Below are 22,579 nucleotides of genomic sequence, written 5' to 3' on the forward strand. Positions count from 1 at the left end.
GAGACCACCCTTCTAGACACTTGCCCAGAGGAAAGGGGTGAATTTCAGCCAAGGAGAGAACCTCAGAAATACGTGGACTGACCCCTTGACCTAAACCTAACGAGTCCATGGTCAGAATGCAGCAACACCAGGTACCAGCCTGAGCTCAGCCTTGACCCAAAGCTAGGGAAATAGCTCCGCCCCCTCCAGGCTCAAGAGGTGCCACGGGTTGGCATATTGCTCAACATGGCCCATCCCATTCAGGGCAATAAGTCATGTGCTATCCTCGAATATCTGCAGCTCAACTCCATGGGCCCTAGCCCACCTTTCTCCACAGATGGAGAGCTCCTGTGTGACCCCATGGCATCCCAGAGGCCCTGTGGACACCCTCATGTGGCCTACACAGTCCTCGAGGTCACAGCAGCACACGAAGACTCAGCTGGGAGCTGACCTGTGTGAGACTGAAGGAACCCTCTCCTGCCTGGACGACTGTCATCCCTACAGGACTCCAGGGAAGGCGTACTCCTTGGGTTCGATTCCTCAGGAAGCCATTTTCCTAGAGAATCAACCCTTCCATCCCTGGTGGGTATTCAAGTCTGCTCCCTAAGGAAACCCTCCTGTCCTGAAGGCTGACCCTCAGCGACTCCACGTGGCCTGACCCATGGCCCATAACACCAGCAGGATCCACTGACCTATGCCGCTCAATGCCAGGGTGCCCTGCCTGGGTGGAGGAGCTCACTGTAAGACAAAAACGGAGAAGGGGGGCTCAGGGAGGAGTTGCCCTCATGCCCCACCCCAGGAAACTGCACCACCAACAGCAAGCCCAAACAGGGAGCCTGGGCTGCCTCACGGAGGAGTGCAGAGACAGGGTTGGGCCCCCCAGATGTCCTTCAGGCCCTCCAGGTCTCCAGCCCAAAATACAGGGGCCCTGATGAGGACTTCGGGATTCCAGCATCTTCTTCCAAAATTCTCACCTAGGCTGGGCTTCAGGGTAATCTTATTGAGCATCATTTTTAAGTCATCACCCCTCTTCAGGACAATACAAGGTTCTCATCATCGACCCAACCCAGGACACCCTCCTTCCTGCACAGGCATCCGGTGGGACCCGGTTGTAGTCACCACAGGTCAGTGCAGGAGACCAGGTCACTAGGAAGGTCCCAAGCTTCAGCACACTAGGGGCCGGGCACCTGGCTTTGGGACACTGGCTCGAAGACATTGAGCCCAACACAAGTCTTCCTCTGGGCTCACCACCTGGAGGGACAGGAGGAGGACATGTGTTCAAACAGGGCCTCATGCCTCCATGCGGCAAAGGGGTGAGGGTTACTCACGTGATGCGATCCACACAGAACACAGACCTATCATGGAAGTGGGGCACTCTTGGCAAACCACACTTGAAATCGAAGCCTGGAGTCCCAGGGCCACAGGCTTTCTCTGGCGAGTCCCCATCCATGTCCCGCACAGGTCCCCAAAACAGAGTCAGGCCACCTTCGGCCAACCCTGGGCCGCATGGTATCCTCTCTTTCCTTAGACCCAAGACCCTGCCACCCTGGAGGTGACCCCATGGCTCAGAAGAGGCCTGGGTGGCAAATTCCCAGGACAGGACCATCGACAGCGGGACTTCCTACCTTAGGATCCACTCTTCCAGCCACTCACTGACATGCAAAGGGTGACCTCCAGGAGGATGTGGGCTGCCGACTTAGACCAAAGCCCACAAGTTCAAGGGCCAGCCTGCAGCATCACCAAGCAGTGGACAGAGCTCAGTCTTGACCCAAACCCAGGGAAACAGCATCACCCCCCACCAAGCTCAAAGAGGCGCCATTGAGATGGCCCATTACTCAACACAGTCGGTTGCATTTAGGGCCATGGTTGGGATGCAGTCCTCGAATCTCTGCAGCCTGACCCCACGGGCCCATTCGAGCACCTCTCCAGGGAAAGAGAGCTCTCGTGTGACCCCTGTGGCACCCCAGAGCCCCTGTGGCCCCCCTCATGTGGCCTGGGCCAGACCCGCACACAAAGTCTCAGCTGGGAGCTGCCCTGCATGGGACTGAGGGGACTCTTTCCTGCCTGGACCACAGTCACCCCTGTGAGGCATCAGGGAAGGCATTGTCTTGGGTCTGATTCCCAAGGAAGCCAGTCTCTTGCAGAAACCATCTCTCCCCAGTGGGGATTCATGTCGGCTCCCTGAGGAAACTCTTCTTTCCCAAGGGCTGACCCTCAGTGACACCATGTGGCCTGGCTCATGGCCCACGATGCCAGCAGAATGCACTCACCTATGCGCGTCAATGTCAGCGGGCCCACCTGGGCTGAAGAGCTCACTGAAATACAGAAGACACAAGAGGAGAACAGGGGCTCAGGAAGGACCCAGCAAGGTGCCCTACCCCGGGGAACCGGAGAGCCAACACCAAGCCCACAGAGGGAGCCTGGGCTGCCTCACGTAGAAATGCAGAGACAGGGTAGAGCTCCCCCAAGATGCTGTTCAGGGCCTGGATTTCTCCAGTCCAAAATACAGAGCCCTTGACAGGGACCTAGAAATCCCAGCATCCTCTTCCAAAATTCTCACCTAGGCTGGGCCTCAGCGTAATCCTATTGAGCATGATTTTTAAGTCATCACCTCTCTTCAGAACAATATAAGGTTCTCATCATTGACCCAACCCAGGGCACCACTCCCCCCAACCCATGCATGCATCCACTGGGACCCAGATGTGCTCACCACAGCTTTGTGCAGGAGACCAGGGCACCAGGAAGGGCCTGAGCTTCAGTTCACCAGGGGCCGAGCACCTGGCTGAGGGACACTGTCCCAGGGCCAGTGGGCCTCATGCAATTCTTCCTCCAGGGCCACCATCTGGAGGGGTGGGGGACAGTTGTCCAAACACGGCCTCACGCCTCCATGCAGGAAAGTGGGCAGGGCATGCTGGCTCACAGATGGTCTCCCTCCCTGGACTCAATACATGGGATTCATGTAAAACAGTGACGGTTATGCCTGCAAGGAAACCTTGGCCCTCCCTGCCCCTGATCCCTGGAAGGAAAGGGTAGGCAGGTCATGGGATTCCAGCAAGACGCCCAGGCTGCACCCTACTGTAGGATCCTGGAGCACCTCCACTGCCCACACCAGCTCCCCCACATGACCTGGCCACACTTGGACCACTGGGCAAGGCCAAGGCCACCAACCAGCTCATGGCAAACCAAGGAGGCTGGACTGGATGCCATGTGCAGCTGCAGAACTGGCAGGCATATAGCCTGCCCCTGGATGTGGAAGGCACCTGTCCAGGCACCCTCTATAAGCCTACACCAGAAATCGCATCCTGGAGTCCCAGGGCCACGTGCCTTCTCTGGTGGGTCCCCATTCATGTACCACGTACCTCCCAAACACAGAGCCAGGCCACACTCGGCCAATCAAGGGGCACATGGTATCTTCTCCTTTCCTTTGGCTCAAGACTCCACCACCCTGTAGGTGACCCCATGTCTCAGAAGCAGCCTGGGCAGCAAATTGCTAGCACAGGTCTCTTGACAGTGGACCTTCCACCACAGGATGCCACCCTTCCAGCCACTCCACTTTGGGGAGGGGTGACCTCCAATGGGACGCAGGCTGCACCCTTGGCCCACGATTCCCAGGGCCAACCACCAGGTGCCGGCCAGAGCTCACCCTTGACCCAACCCTAGTGAGGCCGCACCACCCCCACCAGCCTCAAGGAGGCACCAGTGGGATGGCCCATTGCTCAACAGGGTCTGCCCCATTCTGGGCCCAGAGTATGGCTCAACCCTTGAGTCTTCACGGCCTGACTCTGTAAGCCCGATCACCCACACCCAACCCCCTGCAAGCCTCGGGGAGAAAGAGCTCCTGTATAAGACTCCTGGCCCCAGAGACCCTGTGGATGCCCTCATGTGACCTGGGCAGTCCTCCAGACCTGACCTGTGCACCAAGTCTCAGCTGAGATCTGCACTGCATTGGGTTGAAGGAACCGTCTCCTGCCTGAACCTCTGTTACTCCTGCAGGGTTTCAGGGAAGGCATCTTTCTTGGGATCGATTTCCAAGGAAGCCACCCTCCTGGAGAAACTATCTGTCCCTGGTGGGGATATAGGTCGGCTCCCTGAGGAAACCCTCGTGGCCTGAAGGGTGACCCTCAGTGGACCCCCATGGCCTGGCTCATGGGCCATGACCCCAGCAGGATCCACTCACCTATGCCGCTCAAGGCCAGGGGCTCACCTGGGCAGAAGAGTTCATTGAAAGACACAGGGGAGAACGGGGGCTCAGGGAGGAGCCACCAACCTGCCCCAGCCCATGGGAGCCAGAGTGCCAACACCAAGCCCGCATGAGGAGCCTGGGCTGCCAGACAGAGGAGCACAGAGACAGGGTTGGGCACCCCTAAGGTGCTCTTCAGGGCCTCAAGGACTCCAGCCCGAAATACAGTGGCCCTGCCAGGGGACCTTGGGATCCCAGCATCCTCTTCCAAAATTCTCACCTAGGCTGGGCCTCAGCGTAATCCTATTGAGCATGATTTTTAAGTCATCACCTCTCTTCAGGACAATATAAGGTTCTCATCATTGACCCAACTCAGGGCACCACCTCCCCACACATGCATCCAGTGGGACCCGGATGTGCTCACCACAGCTCAGTGCAGGAGACCAGAGCGACAGGAAAGGTCTGAGCTTCAGCGCTCCAGGGGCTGGGCACCTGACTGACGACCACTCGCCCTGCGACAGCGGGCCCAACGAAAGTTTTCCTCTGGTCTCACCATCTAGGGGACAGGAGGTGGACCTGTGTCCAAATGGAACCTCACGCCTACAAGCGGGAAGGGAGTGGGGGATGCCAGCTTACGACTGCTCTCCCACCATGGACCCATGTGATGGGATCCATGTGAAACACCGATGTGTCATGGATGCAGGGGAACCTTGGCCCTCCCCATGACTGAACCCTGGAAGGACAGGGCAGGTGGGTCACTGGACTCAGGCAAGACGCCCTAGCTACGCCCTATTGCAGGCACATTGAGCACCTCCACTGCCCACGCTAGCTGCCTCTCACAATTCCAGGGCTGTATTGGCCCCTGGGGTGCAGGCCAGGGCCACCTACCCTCTCACAGGCAACCAAGGAGGTTGGCCCGGATGCCATGAACTGCCGATCTGGCAGTTGCATAGTCTGCCCGTGTGTGTGGAGGGTGAGAACCTAGGCCCCGCTCCACACCACACCGGAAATCGCAGCCTGGGGCCCCAGGGCCTCGTGTGTTCTCTGGTGAGTCCCCATCCATGGCCACACAACACCTCCCACACACAGAGCGGGGCCACACTCAGTCAATCAGGGGACACCTGGTATCTTCTCCTTTACTTGGACCCAAGATCCCACCCCCCTAGAGGTGACCCCATGGCTCCGATGCAGCCTGGACCACAAATTTCCAGGACAGGTCCTTCCACAGCAGGTCTCCCCACCTCAGGAGGACAGCCTTCCTGTCACTGCCGACAAAGAAGGGGTGACCCCCAGTGGGACATGGACTGTACCCTTGGCCCAAAGCCACCAATTCCAGGCCGGAATGCAGCACCCTCAGGTGCCAGCTAGAGCTAGTCTTGACACACCCTTAGGGAAACAGTGCCGCCCTACACTTGGCTCAAAGAGGCACCACTGGGATGGCCCATAGCTTAATAGGGTCGGTCCCACTCAGGGCTATAGGTTTGGAGAGATCCTTGCAAATCCGAAGCCCAACCCCATGGGCAGAATCGCACACACCTCTCCAAGGTCAGAGGGCCCCTGCAAGACCCCCTTGGCACCCCAGAGCCCTTGTGGCCACCCGCATGTGGCCTGGTTGTCCTAGAGGCCTGACCTGAGCCTGAGTCTTAGCGGGGCACTGCCCCGCATGGGGCTGAGGGAACCCTTTACTGTCTGGACCACTGTAACCCCTGCAGGGCTTCAGGGAAGGTATCCTCCTTGGGTCTGATTCCCAAGGAAGCCGCCCGTCTGGAGAACCCATTCCAAGTGGGTATTCAGGACAGCTCCTGAGAAAATTCTTGCGGCTGAAGGCTGATGCTCAGCAACCCCACACAGCCTGGCTTATGGGCCATGACCCCAGCAGGATCCACTCACCGATGCTGGTCAATGCCAGGGGGTCTGCTAGGCAGAAGAGCTCACTGAAAGACACAGGGGAGAATGGGGGCTCAGGAAGGAGCTGCCAAAGTACCCTGCCCCAGGTAAGGGGAGGGCTGACACCAAGCCCACATAGTGAGCCTGGCTGCCTCACGGAGGAGCGCAGACACAGGGTTGGGCACCCTCCAGATGCCCTCAGAGCCTCCAGGTCTCCAGCCCAAAATACAGTGCTCCTGCCGGGGAACTTGTAATTCCCAGAATCCTCCAAAATTCTCACCCAGGCTGGGCCTCAGCGTAATCCTATTGAGCATGATTTTTAAGTCATCACCTCTCTTCAGACAATATAAGGTTCTCATCATCGACCCAACCCAGGGCACCCCCTCCCGACACATGCATCCAGTGGGACCCTAATGTGCTCACCAAGTTCAATGCAGGAGACCAGGGCCCAGTAGGGCGCAAGCTTCAGCTCACCAGGGGCTGGGCACCTGGCTGATGGCCACTGGCCTGGGGCTAGCAGGCGCAATGCAAGTCTTCCTCTCTGGTCACCATCTGGAGGGACAGGGGACAGGTATCCAAACAGGGCCTCATGCCTCCATGCGGGAAAGCAGGGAGTGGGGGCTGGCTCACACATGTTCTCCCTCCACGGACCCATGTGATGGCATCCATATGAGATAATGATGGTCATGGACCCAGGGAACCCTTGGTCCTCTCCACCACTGAACCCTTGAAGGACAAGGTAGGCAGGTCACGGGGCTTGGGTAAGATGCCCAGGCTGTGCTGTACAGCAGGCCCCTGGAGCACCTTCACCGCTCACAGTGGCTCCACTGCACGACTCTAGACCACAACAGAAACCTAGGGCAGGGACCAAGGCCGCCAACCAGCTCACAGCCAACCAAGGAGGCTGGCCCGGAAGCCAGGCGCTGCTGCCAACCTGGCAGTCCCACAGCCTGCCCCTGTGTGCGGAGAATGCCTGCCCAGGATCCTTCTCCAAGCGCACACCAGAAATCGTAGCCTGGGTCCAGGGCCACGTGCTTTGTCTGCTGGGTCCTCATCCACACCCCAGACACCTGCCAAACACAGAGCTGGGCCACACTCAGCCAATCAGGAGCCACGTGGTACCCTCTCCTTTCCTTGGACCCAAGACCCCGCCACCCTGGAAGTGACCCCATGGCTCAGAAGCAGCCTGGGCCACAAATTCCTGGGACAGGTCCCTCATGAGGGTGCCTTCCAACCTCGGGATGCGACCCTTCCAGTCACTTACCTCGAAGAAGGGGTGACCCCCAGCAGCAGGCGGGCTGCACCCTTGACCCAAAGCCCATGAGTCCCAGGGCCGGCCTGCAGCACCACAAAGCACCAGCCATGGCTCAGCCTTGACTCAACCAGTTGAAGCTGAACCGCCACCCACCAGGCTCAAGAAGGAGCTACTGGCGTGGCCCATTGCTCAACAGGGTCATTCACATTCAGGGCCATGAGTGGGGCACGATCCTTGAATCTCCGCAGCCCCATCCCATGGGCCCGATCGCCCACCCATTTCCAGGGACGGCGAGCCCCCGAGTGATCCCCGTGGCACCCCAGAGCCTCTGCTGTCCCGCTCATTTGTCCTGGGCAGCCCTCGAGGACAAACTCGCAAACCGAGTGTCAGCTTGGAGCTGCCCTGCATGAGACTGAAGGAACCCTTTCCAGACTGGACCACTGTCACCCCTGCAGGGCTTCAGGGAAGGCATGGTATTGGGTCTGATTCCCCAGAAAGCTGCTTTCCTAGAGGACAAACCCATCTCTCCACAGGTGGGGATTAAGGTCCCTGAGGAAAACCTCCTGCCTGAAGGCTAATACTTGGTGACTCCATGCAGCCTGGCACATGGCCCACGACCCCAGCAGGATCCACTCACCTATGCTGGTCAATGCCAGGGTGCCCGCCTGGGTGGAAGAACTCACTAAAAGACACAGGGGAGAATGGCGGTCAGGGAGGAGCCGCCCACGTGCGTCGCTCCTGGGGAACAGGAGGGCTATCACCAAGCCCACACAGGGAGCCAGGACTGCCTCATGGAGGAGCACAGAGACAGGGTTGGGCCCCCCAGATGCCCTTCAGGGCTTCCAGGTCTCCAGCCCAAAATACAATGGCTCTTCCAGGGAACCTCGGGATCCCAGTGTCCTCTTCCAAAACCCTCACCTAGACTGGGCCTCAGCGTAATCCTATTGAGCATGATTTTTAAGTCATCACCTCTCTTCAGGACAATATAAGGTTCTCATCATCGACCCAACTCAGGGCACCACCTCCCAGTGCATGCATCCAGCAGGACCCGGATGTGCTCACCACAGCTCAGTGCAGGACACCAGGGTGCCAGGAAGTGTTGAATGTTCAGTGCACCAGGGGCTGGACACCTAGCTGATGGACAATGGCCTGGGGCCATTGGGCCCAATTCAAGTCTTCCTCCAGCCTCAACATCTGGGGAAACAGGAGTAGGACAGGCATCCAAACACAACCTCACGCCTCCATGGGGGCAGAAGGTGGGGTGTGGCGGCTCAGGGATGCTCACCCTCCATGGACCCATGTGATGGGATCCATGCAGACCACTGGCTCCTCTCGGACTCAGGGCACCCAATGCTCTCTCAACACTGAACCCTGGAAAGACAGGGCAGGCGGGTCACTGGGCTTGGGCAAGAAGATCCGGTTGTGTCCTACTACAGGTCCCATGAGCACCTCCACTGCCCATGCCAGCTTCCCTGCACGACCCCAGGATCATGCCAGAACTACTGGGCACAGACTAGGGCCATCAACCAGCTCACAGCCAACCAAGGAGGCTGGCCCAGATGCCAGGTGCCACTGCAAAGCTGGCAGTCACATAGCCTGCCCCTGTGCATTGTGGGCACCCACCCAGGCACCCTATCCCAGCATGAAATGGAAATCGCAACCTGGGGTCCCAGGGCCACATGCTTTCTCTGGTGGGTCCCCATCCATGCCCCACGCACCTCCTAAACACAGAGCAGGGCCACACTCAGCTAATCGGGGGACACATGGTGACTTCTCCTTTCCTTGGGTCCATGACCCGCTAACCTGGAGGTGACCCCATGGCTCAGAAGCAGCATGGGCAGCATATTCCAGGGGTAAGACCCTTGACAGCAGGCCTTCCACCTCAGGAGGCCACCCTTCCTGACTCTTGCCAACAGGGAAGGGGTCATTTCCAGCCACAGGGAAGGGGAGATCCCCAGCAGGACGTGGACTGACCCTTTGGCCTAAAGCTGACGAGTCCATGGCTGAACTGTAGCACCACCAGGCACTGGTGAGCGCTCAGCCTTGACCCAAACCTAGGGAAATACCACCGCCCCCTCCAGGCCCAAACAGGTTCCATGGGATGGCACACAGATCAACAGGGTCAGTCCCATTCAGGGCAATAAGTCCTGTGCGATCCTTAAATCTCTGCAGCTCAACTCCATGGGCCCTATGCCCACCTTTCTCCAGGGATGGGGAGCTCCTGTATGACCCCATGGTGTCCCGAAGCCCCTGTGGCCTCCCTCATGTGGCCTGGTCAGTCCTCAAGGCCAGACCAGTGCACCGAGACTCAGCTGGGAGCTGCCCTGCTTGAGACTGAAGGAACCCTTTCCTGCCTGGACCATCGTCATCCCCGCAGGGCTGCAGGGAAGACATCCTACTTGGGTCCGATTCCCAAAAAATCAGCCCTCCTGGAGGACCAATCCACCCTTCCCTGGTGCGGATTCAGGTTGGTTGCCTGTGGAAACCTTCCTGTTTCAAAAGCTGACCCTCGGTGACCCCACGCTGCCTGACTGATAACCCATGACCCCAGCAGGACCACTCAGCTATGCTGGTCAGTGCCTGGGGGCTGCACCTGGGTGGAAGAGCTCACTGAAAGACACAAGGGAGAATGGGGGCTGCCAGAACCGGAGCACCGACACCAAGCCCACACGGGGAGCCTGGGCTGCCTCACAGAGGAGCACAGAGAAGGGGTCGGATCCCCATGAGATTCCATTCAGGGCCTCAAGGTCTCTAGCCCAAAATACACTGGCCATTCCGGGGAACTCCGGATCCCAGCATCTTCTTCCAAAATTCTCACCTAGGCTGGGCCTCAGCGTAATCCTATTGAGCATGATTTTTAAGTCATCACCTCTCTTCAGGACAATATAAGGTTCTCATCATCGACCCAACCCAGGGCACCGCCCCCCAACCGCCCGCCACTCATGCATCCAGTGGGGCACAGATGGGCTCACCGCAGCTCAGTGCAGCAGACCAGGGTGCCAGGAAGGGCCTGAGCTTCAGCTCACCAGGGGCTGAGCACCTGGCTGAGAGACACTGGGCCAGAGCCAGCAGGCCCAATGTAAGTCTTCCTCTGGGGTCACCATCTGGAGGGGTGGGGGACAGGTGTCCAAACAGAGCCTCATGTCTCCATGCAGGAAAGTGGGCAGGGTGGGGCTGGCTCACACATGCTCTTCCTCCATGGACTCATGAGATGAGATCCATGTAAAACCGTGATGGTCACAAACGCAAGGAACCCTTGGCCACTGAACCCTGGAATGACAGGGCAGGCAGGTCACAGGGTTGGAGCAAAACGCCCAGGCTGCACCCTACTGCAGGACCCTGGAGAACCTCCACTGCCCACGCAAAATCCCCTGCTCGACTCTGGGCTGCACCGGGACCACTGGGCAGGGCCACGGCCACTAACCAGCTCACAACAAACCAAAGAGGCTGGCCTGGATGCCACGTGCCACTGCAGACCTGGTAGTTACGTGGCCTGCCCCTGGGCATGAAATGAACCCATCCAGGCACCCTCTATAAGCTCACATCAGAAATTGCATCCTGGGTCCCCAGGGCCACGTGCCTTCTCTGGGGGTGTCCCCATTCATGCACCGCACACCTTCCAAACACAGAGCTGGGCCATGCTCAGCCAATCAGAGGCCATGTGATGTCCTCTCCTTTCCTTCAGCTCAAGACCCACCACCCTGGAGGTGACTCCATGGCTCAGAAGTAGCCTGGGCATCAAATTGCTGGGACAGGACCCTTAACAGTAGGCCTTCCACCACAGGATGCCACCCTTCCAGCTATTCCACTTCAGGTAGCGGTGACCTCCAATGGGACTCAGGCTGCACCCTTGGCCCAAAGCCCATGATTCCCAGGGCCAACCACCAGGTGCTGGCCAGAGCTCAGTCTTGACCCAAACCCACTGAGGCCACACCGCCCCTACCATGCTCAAGGAGGCACCACTGGGATGCCCCATTGCTCCACAGGTAAGTCCCATCAGGGCCATGGGTTGGGCCCAGTCCTTGAATCTTCATGGCCTGACTCCATAAGCTCGATCACCCACACCCTACCCCGCTGCAAGACTCAGGGACAGAGAGCTCCTGCATAACACCTGTGGCCCCCGGAGACCCAGTGGACCCCATCATGTGGCCTTGGAAGTGCTCCAGGCCTAAGCCGTGCCCCAAGTCTCAGGAGCTGCACTGCATTGGGTTGAAGGAACCCTCTCCTGCCTGGACCTCCGTTACCCCTGCAGGGTTTCAGGGAAGGCGTCCTTCTGGGATCAGTTTCCAAGGAAGCCTCCCTCCTGGAGAAACCAGCCATCCCTGGTGGGGATTCAGGTCAGCTCCCTAAGGAAACCCTCATGGCCTGAAGGGTGACCCTCAGCAATCCCCTGCAGCCTGGCTCATGGCCCGTAACCCCAGCAAGATCCACTCACCTATGCTGCTCAAGGCCAGGGGCTCACCTGGGCAGAAGAGCTCACTGAAAGACAGAGGAGAAAAGGGGCTCAGGGAGGAGCCTCCAATGTGCCCCGCCCCCAGGGAACCAGAGTGCCAACACCAAGCCTGCACAAGCAGCCTGGGCTGCCACACAGAGGAGAGTAGAGACAGGGTTGGGCATCCCGGAGGTGTCCTTCAGGGCCTCAAGGACTCCAGCCCAAAATACAGTGGCCCTGCCAGGGGACCTTGGGATCCCAGCATCCTCTTCCAAAATTCTCACCTAGGCTGGGCCTCAGTGTAATCCTATTGAGCATGATTTTTAAGTCATCACCTCTCTTCAGGACAATATAAGGTTCTCATCATTGACCCAACTCAGGGGACCCCCCTCCCCACGCATGCATCCAGTGGGACCTGGATGTGCTCACCACAGCTCAGTGCAGGAGACCAGGGCACCAGGAAGGGCCTGAGCTTCAGTGCACTGGGGGCTGGGGACCTGAGGGATGACTACTCGCCACGGGACAGTGCGCCCAACAAAAGTTTTCCTCTGGTCTCACCATCTGGGGGACAGGATGTGTTCATGTGTCCAAATGGAATCTCATGCCTCCACATGGGAAGGGGGTGGGAGGTGCCAGCTCATGATTGCTCTCCCACCATGGACCCATGTGATGGCATCCATGTGAAACACTGACATGTCATGGACGTGGGGGAACCTTGGCCCTCCCCACCACTGAACCCTGGAAGGACAGGGCAGGCAGGTCACTGGGCTCAGGCAAGACATCCTGGCTATCTGCAGGCAACCTGAGAACTCCACTGCCCACTCCACTTGCTTCGCATGACCCCAGGGCTGTACTGGCCCCCTGGGTGTAGGCCAGGGCCACCTACCATCTCATAGCCAACTAAGGAGGCTGGCCTGCATGCCATGCACCTCTGCCCATCTGGCAGTTGCATAGTCTGCCCCTGTGTGTGGAGGGCAAGTACCCAGGCCCCACTCCATACCACACCAGAAATTGCAGCCTGGGGACCCAGGGCCTCGTGTGTTCTCTGATACATCCCCATCCATGCCTCACACAACACCTCCCATACACAGAGCGGGGCCACACTCAGCCAATCGGGGAATGCATGGTGTCTTCTTCTCCTTTCCTTGACCCCACCACCCTGTAGGTGGCCCCGTAGCTCAGAAGCAGCCTGGACAGGTCCTTCCACAGCAGGCCTTCCCACCTCAGGAGGACCCCTTCCCACTACTCGCCCACAAGCAAGGTATGACCCCCAGTGGGACACGGGCTGTATGCTTGGCCCAAAGCCCACGAGTCCCAAGGCCAGACTGCAGTACCATCATGGGGTCACTGGAGCTAGCCTTGACCCGACCTCATGGAAACAGCCCCACCCCACACTTGGATCAAAGATGCACCACTGGGATGGCCCACAGCTTAATAGGGTCACTCCCATTCCGGGCCATGGGTTTAGAGAGACCCTTGAAAATCAGAAGCCTGACCTCGTGGACCAAATCACACACACACCTCTCCAAGGTCGGAGAGCCCCTGCAAGACCCCCTTGGTACCCCAGAGCCCTTCTGGTTCCCCTCATGTGGCCTGGCCATCCTAGAGGCCTGACGTGAGCACCGAGTCTCAGCTGGGTGCTGCCCTGCATGGGGTTGAGGAAACCCTTTACTGCCTGGACCATCGCAACCCCTGCAGGGCTTCAGGGAAGGTACCTCCTTGGGTCCAATTCCTAAGAAAGCTGCCTTCCTGGAGAACCCATCCCAGGTGGGGACACACTTCAGCTACTGAGGAAACCCTTGCAGTGAATCTGAAGACTGATGCTCGGAAACCCCACACAGCCTGGCTCATGGGCCATGACCCCAGCAGGATCTACTCACCTATGCTAGTCAATGCCAGGGGGTCTGCTGGGCAGAAGAGCTCACTGAAAGACACAGGGGAGAATGGGGGCTTAGGAAGGAGCCACCAAAGTGCCACGCACCTGCGTGACAGGAGCGCTGACACCAAGCCCACATAGTAAGCCTGGGCTGCCTCACGGAGGAGTGCAGAGACAGGGTTGGGCACCCTCCAGATGCCCTCAGAGCCTCCAGGTCTCCAGCCCAAAATACAGTGGTCCTGCCAGGTAACTCGTAATTCCCAGCATCCTCTTCCAAAATTCTCCCCTAGGCTGGGCCTCAGCGTAATCCTATTGAGCATGATTTTTAAGTCATCACCTCTCTTCAGACAATATAAGGTTCTCATCATCGACCCAACCCAGGGCACCCGCCTACCCACACACATATCCAGCAGGACCGAGATGTGCTCACCAAGCTCAATGCAGGAGACCAGGGCCCAGGAGGGCCTGAGCTTCAGCGCAACAGGGGTTGGGCAACTGGCTCACGGCCGCTGGCCTGGGGCCAGCGGGCACAATGCAAGTCTTCCTCTGGGGTCACCATCTGGAGGGACAGGGGATAGGTGTCCAAACAGGGCTTCACGCCTCTGTTTGGGAAAGGGAGGAAGGTGTGCGGGCTCACACATGCTCTCCCTCCATGGACCCATGTGATGGGATCTATATGAAATAACGACAATCATGGACCCAGGGAACCCTTGGCCCTCTCCGCCACCAAACTCTCAAAGGACAGGGTAGGCGAGTCACTGGGTTCAGGCAAGATGCCCAGGCTGTGCCATACAGCAGCCCCTGTGACACCTCCACTGCCCATGCTGGCTCCACTACACGACTCTGGACCACAACAGAACCCCTGGGTAGGGTCCAAGGTCATCAACCAGCTTACGGCCAACTAAGGAGGCTGGCCTGGATGTCAGGCACTGCTGTCGACTGGCAGTCCCACAGCCTGCCCCTGTACAGGGAGGACACCAGCTCAGGCTCCCTCTCCAAGCACGCAACAGCAGTCGCAGCCTGGGGTCAAGCGCCACGTGCTTCCTCTGGGGGGTCCTCACACACACCCCAGACCCCTGTCAAACACAGAGCTGAGCCACACTTGGCCAATCAGGAGCTACATAGTGCCCTCTCCTTTCCTTGGGCCCAAGACCCCACCATCCTGGAGGTGACCTCATGGCTCAGGAGCAGCCTGGGCCACAAATTCCCAGGACAGGTCCCTCAGGAGGGGGCCTTCCAATCTGGGGACGTGACCCTTCCCATCAATGACCTCGAATAAGGGATGATCCCCAGCAGCAGGCAGGCTGCATCCTTGACCCAAAGCCCATGAGTCCCAGGGTCGGCCTACAGCACGACAAAGCACCAGCCATGGCTCAGCCTTGACCCAACCAGTTCAAGCTGAGTCGCCACCCACCAGGCTCATGGAGGCGCCAATGGGGTGGCCCATTGCTCAACAGGGTCATTCGCATTTAGTGCCATGAGTGGGGTGTGATCCTTGAATCTCCACAACCTGACCCCATGGGCCTGACTGCCCACCCCTCTCTGGGGAGGGAGAGTCCCCGTGTGATCCCTGTGCCACCCCAGAGCCTCTGCTGTCCTGCTCAATTGTCTTGGGCAGTCTTTGAGGAAAGACTTGCACACCAAGTGTCAGCTGGGAGCTGCCCTGCATGAGACTGAAGGAACCCTTTCCAGACTGGACCACTGTCACCCCTGCAGGGCTTCAGGGAAGGCATCGTCTTGGGTCTGATTCCCCAGGAAGCCACCCTCCTGGAGGACAAACCCATCTCTCCACAGTGGAAATTCAGGTCGACTCCCTGAGGAAAACCTCCTGCCTGAAGGCTAATACTTGGTGACCCCACGCAGCCTGACTCATCACCCATGATGCCACCAGGACCCACTCACCTATGCTGGTCACTGCCAGGGGGTGTGCTGGGCAGAAGGGCTCACTGAAAGACACAGGGGAGAATGGGGGCTTAGGAAGGAGCCACCAAAGTACCCTGCCCCCAGGTAAGGGGAGGGCTGACACCAAGCCCACATAGTGAGCCTGGGCTGCCTCACGGAGGAGCGCAGAGACAGGGTTGGGAACCCTCCAGATGCCCTCAGAGCCTCCAGGTCTCCAGCCCAAAATACAGTGGACCTCACAGGGAACTCATGTTTCCCAGCATCCTCTTCCAACATTCTCACCCAGGATGGGCCTCAGCGTAATCCTATTGAGCATGATTTTTATGTCATCACCTCTCTTCAGACAATATAAGGTTCTCATCATCGACCCAACCCAGGGCACCCCCTCCCCACACACCTATCCAGAAGGACCAAGATGTGCTCACCAAGCTCAATGCAGGAGACCAGGACCCAGGAGGGCCTGAGCTTCAGCTCAGCAGGGGTTTGGCAACTGGCTACTGGCCTGGGTCCAGTGGGCACAACGCAAGTCTTCCTCTGGGGTCACCATCTGGAGGGACAGGGGACAGATGTCGAAATGGGGCTTCATGCCTCTGTGCGGGAAAGTGAGGAGGGGGTGCTGGGGCTCACATGCTCTCCCTCCATGGACCCATGTGATGGGATCTATATGAAATAATGAGAGTCATGGACCCAGGGAACCCTTGGCCCTCTCTGCCACCAAACCCTCAAAGGACAGAGGAGGCGAGAGACTGGGTTCAGGCAAGATGCCCAGGCTGTGCCATACAGCAGCCCCTGCAGCACCTCCACTGCTTATGGTGGCTCCACTGCATGACTCTGGACCACAACAGAAGCCCTGGGCAGGGTCCAAGGTCACCAACCAGCTCACGGCCAACTAAGGAGGCTGGCCCGGATGCCAGGCACTGCCGCTGACCTGGCAGTCCCACAGCCTGCCCCAGTACAGGGAGGACACCCACCCAGGCTCCCTCTCCAAGCACGCACCAGCAATCGCAGTCTGGGGTCAAGCGCCACGTGCTTTCTCTGGGGGGTCCTCACACACACCCCAGACCCCTGTCAAACACAGAGCTGGGCCACACTTGGCCAATCAGGAGCTACATAGTGCCCTCTCCTTTCCTTGGGCCCAAGACCCCACCATCCTGGAGGTGACCTCATGGCTCAGGAGCAGCCTGGGCCACAAATTCCCAGGACAGGTCCCTCAGGAGGGGCCTTCCAATCTGGGGACGTGACCCTTCCCATCAATGACCTCGAATAAGGGGTGATCCCCAGCAGCAGGCGGGCTGCATCCTTGACCCAAAGCCCATGAGTCCCAGGGTCGGCCTACAGCACGACAAAGCACCAGCCATGGCTCAGCCTTGACCCAACCAGTTCAAGCTGAGTCGCCACCCACCAGGCTCATGGAGGCGCCAATGGGGTGGCCCATTGCTCAACAGGGTCATTCGCATTTAGTGCCATGAGTGGGGTGTGATCCTTGAATCTCCACAACCTGACCCCATGGGCCTGATTGCCCACCCCTCTCTGGGGAGGGAGAGTCCCCGTGTGATCCCTGTGCCACCCCAGAGCCTCTGCTGTCCTGCTCATTTGTCTTGGGCAGTCTTTGAGGAAAGACTTGCACACCAAGTGTCAGCTGGGAGCTGCCCTGCATGAGACTGAAGGAACCCTTTCCAGACTGGACCACTGTCACCCCTGCAGGGCTTCAGGGAAGGCATCGTCTTGGGTCTGATTCCCCAGGAAGCCACCCTCCTGGAGGACAAACCCATCTCTCCACAGCGGAAATTCAGGTCGACTCCCTGAGGAAAACCTCCTGCCTGAAGGCTAATACTTGGTGACCCCACGCAGCCTGACTCATCACCCATGATGCCACCAGGACCCACTCACCTATGCTGGTCACTGCCAGGTGGTGTGCTGGGCAGAAGGGCTCACTGAAAGACACAGGGGAGAATGGGGGCTTAGGAAGGAGCCACCAAAGTACCCTGCCCCCAGGTAAGAGGATGGCTGACACCAAGCCCACGTGGTTAGCCTGGGCTGCTTCACGGAGGAGCGCAGAGACAGGGTTGGGCACCCTCTAGATGCCCTCAGAGCCTCCAGGTCTCCAGCCCAAAATACAGAGGACCTCACAGGGAACTCATGTTTCCCAGCATCCTCTTCCAAAATTCTCACCCAGGCTGGGCCTCAGCGTAATCCTATTGAGCATGATTTTTATGTCATCACCTCTCTTCAGACAATATAAGGTTCTCATCATCGACCCAACCCAGGGCACCCCCTCCCCACACACCTATCCAGAAGGACCAAGATGTGCTCACCAAGCTCAATGCAGGAGACCAGGACCCAGGAGGGCCTGAACTTCAGCTCAACAGGGGTTTGGCAACTGGCCACTGGCCTGGGTCCAGTGGGCACAACGCAAGTCTTCCTCTGGGGTCACCATCTGGAGGGACAGGGGACAGATGTCGAAATGGGGCTTCATGCCTCTGTGCGGGAAAGTGAGGAGGGGGTGCTGGGGCTCACATGCTCTCCCTCCATGGACCCATGTGATGGAATCTATATGAAATAATGAGAGTCATGGACCCAGGGAACCCTTGGCCCTCTCTGCCACCAAACCCTCAAAGGACAGAGGAGGCGAGAGACTGGGTTCAGGCAAGATGCCCAGGCTGTGCCATACAGCAGCCCCTGCAGCACCTCCACTGCTTATGGTGGCTCCACTGCATGACTCTGGACCACAACAGAAGCCCTGGGCAGGGTCCAAGGTCACCAACCAGCTCACGGCCAACTAAGGAGGCTGGCCCGGATGCCAGGCACTGCCGCTGACCTGGCAGTCCCACAGCCTGCCCCAGTACAGGGAGGACACCCATCCAGGCTCCCTCTCCAAGCACGCACCAGCAATCGCAGCCTGGGGTCAAGCGCCACGTGCTTTCTCTGGGGGGTCCTCACACACACCCCAGACCCCTGTCAAACACAGAGCTGGGCCACACTTGGCCAATCAGGAGCTACACAGTGCCCTCTGCTTTCCTTGGGCCCAAGACCCCACCATCCTGGAGGTGACCTCATGGCTCAGGAACAGCCTGGGCCACAAATTCCCAGGACCTGTCCCTCATGAGGGGGCTTTCCAATCTGGGGACGTGACCCTTCCCACCAATGACCTCGAATAAGGGGTGATCCCCAGCAGCAGGCGGGCTGCATCCTTGACCCAAAGCCCATGAGTCCCAGGGTCGGCCTACAGCACGACAAAGCACCAGCCATGGCTCAGCCTTGACCCAACCAGTTGAAGCCGAGTAGCCACGCACCAGGCTCATGGAGGCGCCACTGGTGTGGCCCATTGCTCAACAGGGTCATTCGCATTTAGTGCCATGAGTGGGGTGTGATCCTTGAATCTCCACAACCTGACCCCATGGGCCTGATTGCCCACCCCTCTCTGGGGAGGGAGAGTCCCCGTGTGATCCCTGTGCCACCCCAGAGCCTCTGCTGTCCTGCTCATTTGTCTTGGGCAGTCTTTGAGGAAAGACTTGCACACCAAGTGTCAGCTGGGAGCTGCCCTGCATGAGACTGAAGGAACCCTTTCCAGACTGGACCACTGTCACCCCTGCAGGGCTTCAGGGAAGGCATCGTCTTGGGTCTGATTCCCCAGGAAGCCACCCTCCTGGAGGACAAACCCATCTCTCCACAGCGGAAATTCAGGTCGACTCCCCGAGGAAAACCTCCTGCCTGAAGGCTAATACTTGGTGACCCCACGCAGCCTGACTCATCACCCATGATGCCACCAGGACCCACTCACCTATGCTGGTCACTGCAGGGGGTCTGCTGGGCAGAGGGGCTCACTGAAAGACATAGGGGAGAATGGTGGCTTAGGAAGGAGCCACCAAAGTACCCTGCCCCCAGGTAAGGGGATGGCTGACACCAAGCCCACGTGGTTAGCCTGGGCTGCTTCACGGAGGAGCGCAGAGACAGGGTTGGGCACCCTCTAGATGCCCTCAGAGCCTCCAGGTCTCCAGCCCAAAATACAGAGGACCTCACAGGGAACTCATGTTTCCCAGCATCCTCTTCCAAAATTCTCACCCAGGCTGGGCCTCAGCGTAATCCTATTGAGCATGATTTTTATGTCATCACCTCTCTTCAGACAATATAAGGTTCTCATCATCGACCCAACCCAGGGCACCCCCTCCCCACACACCTATCCAGAAGGACCAAGATGTGCTCACCAAGCTCAATGCAGGAGACCAGGACCCAGGAGGGCCTGAACTTCAGCTCAACAGGGGTTTGGCAACTGGCCACTGGCCTGGGTCCAGTGGGCACAACGCAAGTCTTCCTCTGGGGTCACCATCTGGAGGGACAGGGGACAGATGTCGAAATGGGGCTTCATGCCTCTGTGCGGGAAAGTGAGGAGGGGGTGCTGGGGCTCACATGCTCTCCCTCCATGGACCCATGTGATGGAATCTATATGAAATAATGAGAGTCATGGACCCAGGGAACCCTTGGCCCTCTCTGCCACCAAACCCTCAAAGGACAGAGGAGGCGAGAGACTGGGTTCAGGCAAGATGCCCAGGCTGTGCCATACAGCAGCCCCTGCAGCACCTCCACTGCTTATGGTGGCTCCACTGCATGACTCTGGACCACAACAGAAGCCCTGGGCAGGGTCCAAGGTCACCAACCAGCTCACGGCCAACTAAGGAGGCTGGCCCGGATGCCAGGCACTGCCGCTGACCTGGCAGTCCCACAGCCTGCCCCAGTACAGGGAGGACACCCACCCAGGCTCCCTCTCCAAGCACGCACCAGCAATCGCAGCCTGGGGTCAAGCGCCACGTGCTTTCTCTGGGGGGTCCTCACACACACCCCAGACCCCTGTCAAACACAGAGCTGGGCCACACTTGGCCAATCAGGAGCTACATAGTGCCCTCTGCTTTCCTTGGGCCCAAGACCCCACCATCCTGGAGGTGACCTCATGGCTCAGGAACAGCCTGGGCCACAAATTCCCAGGACCTGTCCCTCATGAGGGGGCTTTCCAATCTGGGGACGTGACCCTTCCCACCAATGACCTCGAATAAGGGGTGATCCCCAGCAGCAGGCGGGCTGCATCCTTGACCCAAAGCCCATGAGTCCCAGGGTCGGCCTACAGCACGACAAAGCACCAGCCATGGCTCAGCCTTGACCCAACCAGTTGAAGCCGAGTAGCCACGCACCAGGCTCATGGAGGCGCCACTGGTGTGGCCCATTGCTCAACAGGGTCATTCGCATTTAGTGCCATGAGTGGGGTGTGATCCTTGAATCTCCACAACCTGACCCCATGGGCCTGATTGCCCACCCCTCTCTGGGGAGGGAGAGTCCCCGTGTGATCCCTGTGCCACCCCAGAGCCTCTGCTGTCCTGCTCATTTGTCTTGGGCAGTCTTTGAGGAAAGACTTGCACACCAAGTGTCAGCTGGGAGCTGCCCTGCATGAGACTGAAGGAACCCTTTCCAGACTGGACCACTGTCACCCCTGCAGGGCTTCAGGGAAGGCATCGTCTTGGGTCTGATTCCCCAGAAAGCCACCCTCCTGGAGGACAAACCCATCTCTCCACAGTGGAAATTCAGGTCGACTCCCCGAGGAAAACCTCCTGCCTGAAGGCTAATACTTGGTGACCCCACGCAGCCTGACTCATCACCCATGATGCCACCAGGACCCACTCACCTATGCTGGTCACTGCAGGGGGTCTGCTGGGCAGAGGGGCTCACTGAAAGACATAGGGGAGAATGGGGGCTTAGGAAGGAGCCACCAAAGTACCCTGCCCCCAGGTAAGGGGATGGCTGACACCAAGCCCACGTGGTTAGCCTGGGCTGCTTCACGGAGGAGCGCAGAGACAGGGTTGGGCACCCTCTAGATGCCCTCAGAGCCTCCAGGTCTCCAGCCCAAAATACAGAGGACCTCACAGGGAACTCATGTTTCCCAGCATCCTCTTCCAAAATTCTCACCCAGGCTGGGCCTCAGCGTAATCCTATTGAGCATGATTTTTATGTCATCACCTCTCTTCAGACAATATAAGGTTCTCATCATCGACCCAACCCAGGGCACCCCCTCCCCACACACCTATCCAGAAGGACCAAGATGTGCTCACCAAGCTCAATGCAGGAGACCAGGACCCAGGAGGGCCTGAGCTTCAGCTCAGCAGGGGTTTGGCAACTGGCTACTGGCCTGGGTCCAGTGGGCACAACGCAAGTCTTCCTCTGGGGTCACCATCTGGAGGGACAGGGGACAGATGTCGAAATGGGGCTTCATGCCTCTGTGCGGGAAAGTGAGGAGGGGGTGCTGGGGCTCACATGCTCTCCCTCCATGGACCCATGTGATGGAATCTATATGAAATAATGAGAGTCATGGACCCAGGGAACCCTTGGCCCTCTCTGCCACCAAACCCTCAAAGGACAGAGGAGGCGAGAGACTGGGTTCAGGCAAGATGCCCAGGCTGTGCCATACAGCAGCCCCTGCAGCACCTCCACTGCTTATGGTGGCTCCACTGCATGACTCTGGACCACAACAGAAGCCCTGGGCAGGGTCCAAGGTCACCAACCAGCTCACGGCCAACTAAGGAGGCTGGCCCGGATGCCAGGCACTGCCGCTGACCTGGCAGTCCCACAGCCTGCCCCAGTACAGGGAGGACACCCACCCAGGCTCCCTCTCCAAGCACGCACCAGCAATCGCAGTCTGGGGTCAAGCGCCACGTGCTTTCTCTGGGGGGTCCTCACACACACCCCAGACCCCTGTCAAACACAGAGCTGGGCCACACTTGGCCAATCAGGAGCTACATAGTGCCCTCTCCTTTCCTTGGGCCCAAGACCCCACCATCCTGGAGGTGACCTCATGGCTCAGGAGCAGCCTGGGCCACAAATTCCCAGGACAGGTCCCTCAGGAGGGGCCTTCCAATCTGGGGACGTGACCCTTCCCATCAATGACCTCGAATAAGGGGTGATCCCCAGCAGCAGGCGGGCTGCATCCTTGACCCAAAGCCCATGAGTCCCAGGGTCGGCCTACAGCACGACAAAGCACCAGCCATGGCTCAGCCTTGACCCAACCAGTTCAAGCTGAGTCGCCAC

The 22,579-nt window shown here is 58.8% G+C and overlaps 1 protein-coding gene, 1 long non-coding RNA gene and 12 other non-coding genes across 14 annotated transcripts in view; all 14 read right to left on the minus strand.

Moving 5' to 3' along the window:
* The window catches only part of LOC135964404 (uncharacterized), a 229,367-nt gene extending 220,581 nt beyond the window's left edge, over positions 1 to 8,786 (minus strand). The window contains exons 1-10 of the mRNA XM_065547237.2: positions 8,587 to 8,786; positions 8,364 to 8,495; positions 7,939 to 7,983; positions 6,470 to 6,598; positions 6,050 to 6,093; positions 4,584 to 4,715; positions 3,339 to 3,424; positions 2,690 to 2,821; positions 2,250 to 2,294; positions 954 to 1,707 (exon numbers count right to left, since the gene is read on the minus strand). The gene's annotated coding sequence lies outside the window, so the exon portion shown is untranslated. The remainder of the gene's footprint in view (positions 1 to 953; positions 1,708 to 2,249; positions 2,295 to 2,689; positions 2,822 to 3,338; positions 3,425 to 4,583; positions 4,716 to 6,049; positions 6,094 to 6,469; positions 6,599 to 7,938; positions 7,984 to 8,363; positions 8,496 to 8,586) is intronic.
* Positions 961 to 1,042, minus strand: LOC123574884 (small nucleolar RNA SNORD115). The gene has a single exon (XR_006700067.1). It is a non-coding gene; the product is annotated as a small nucleolar RNA SNORD115 (small nucleolar RNA).
* Positions 2,547 to 2,628, minus strand: LOC123574827 (small nucleolar RNA SNORD115). Its single transcript, XR_006700010.1, has one exon. It is a non-coding gene; the product is annotated as a small nucleolar RNA SNORD115 (small nucleolar RNA).
* Positions 4,447 to 4,528, minus strand: LOC123574825 (small nucleolar RNA SNORD115). The gene has a single exon (XR_006700008.1). It is a non-coding gene; the product is annotated as a small nucleolar RNA SNORD115 (small nucleolar RNA).
* LOC123574864 (small nucleolar RNA SNORD115) lies at positions 6,334 to 6,414 on the minus strand. The gene has a single exon (XR_006700047.1). It is a non-coding gene; the product is annotated as a small nucleolar RNA SNORD115 (small nucleolar RNA).
* On the minus strand, positions 8,227 to 8,308 carry LOC123574828 (small nucleolar RNA SNORD115). Its single transcript, XR_006700011.1, has one exon. It is a non-coding gene; the product is annotated as a small nucleolar RNA SNORD115 (small nucleolar RNA).
* A 1,340-nt stretch (positions 8,787 to 10,126) lies between the features above and the next one.
* On the minus strand, positions 10,127 to 10,208 carry LOC123574829 (small nucleolar RNA SNORD115). Its single transcript, XR_006700012.1, has one exon. It is a non-coding gene; the product is annotated as a small nucleolar RNA SNORD115 (small nucleolar RNA).
* A 1,816-nt stretch (positions 10,209 to 12,024) lies between these two features.
* On the minus strand, positions 12,025 to 12,106 carry LOC123574834 (small nucleolar RNA SNORD115). The gene has a single exon (XR_006700017.1). It is a non-coding gene; the product is annotated as a small nucleolar RNA SNORD115 (small nucleolar RNA).
* Positions 12,107 to 13,902: 1,796 nt separating this feature from the next.
* LOC123574879 (small nucleolar RNA SNORD115) lies at positions 13,903 to 13,983 on the minus strand. The gene has a single exon (XR_006700062.2). It is a non-coding gene; the product is annotated as a small nucleolar RNA SNORD115 (small nucleolar RNA).
* Positions 13,984 to 15,800: 1,817 nt separating this feature from the next.
* LOC123574870 (small nucleolar RNA SNORD115) lies at positions 15,801 to 15,881 on the minus strand. Its single transcript, XR_006700053.1, has one exon. It is a non-coding gene; the product is annotated as a small nucleolar RNA SNORD115 (small nucleolar RNA).
* A 1,517-nt stretch (positions 15,882 to 17,398) lies between these two features.
* On the minus strand, positions 17,399 to 21,730 carry LOC101865633 (uncharacterized). Its single transcript, XR_010587965.2, has 6 exons — positions 21,607 to 21,730; positions 21,183 to 21,225; positions 19,717 to 19,838; positions 19,293 to 19,335; positions 17,827 to 17,948; positions 17,399 to 17,445 (listed from the first exon to the last, which is right to left on the minus strand). It is a non-coding gene; the product is annotated as an uncharacterized lncRNA (long non-coding RNA).
* LOC123574871 (small nucleolar RNA SNORD115) lies at positions 17,691 to 17,771 on the minus strand. Its single transcript, XR_006700054.1, has one exon. It is a non-coding gene; the product is annotated as a small nucleolar RNA SNORD115 (small nucleolar RNA).
* Positions 19,581 to 19,661, minus strand: LOC123574872 (small nucleolar RNA SNORD115). The gene has a single exon (XR_006700055.1). It is a non-coding gene; the product is annotated as a small nucleolar RNA SNORD115 (small nucleolar RNA).
* LOC123574873 (small nucleolar RNA SNORD115) lies at positions 21,471 to 21,551 on the minus strand. The gene has a single exon (XR_006700056.1). It is a non-coding gene; the product is annotated as a small nucleolar RNA SNORD115 (small nucleolar RNA).
* Positions 21,731 to 22,579: the final 849 nt, after the last annotated feature.

The sequence above is a fragment of the Macaca fascicularis genome, chromosome 7 (genome assembly GCF_037993035.2).
Source record: "Macaca fascicularis isolate 582-1 chromosome 7, T2T-MFA8v1.1".
Taxonomy (NCBI): Eukaryota; Metazoa; Chordata; class Mammalia; order Primates; family Cercopithecidae; genus Macaca; species Macaca fascicularis.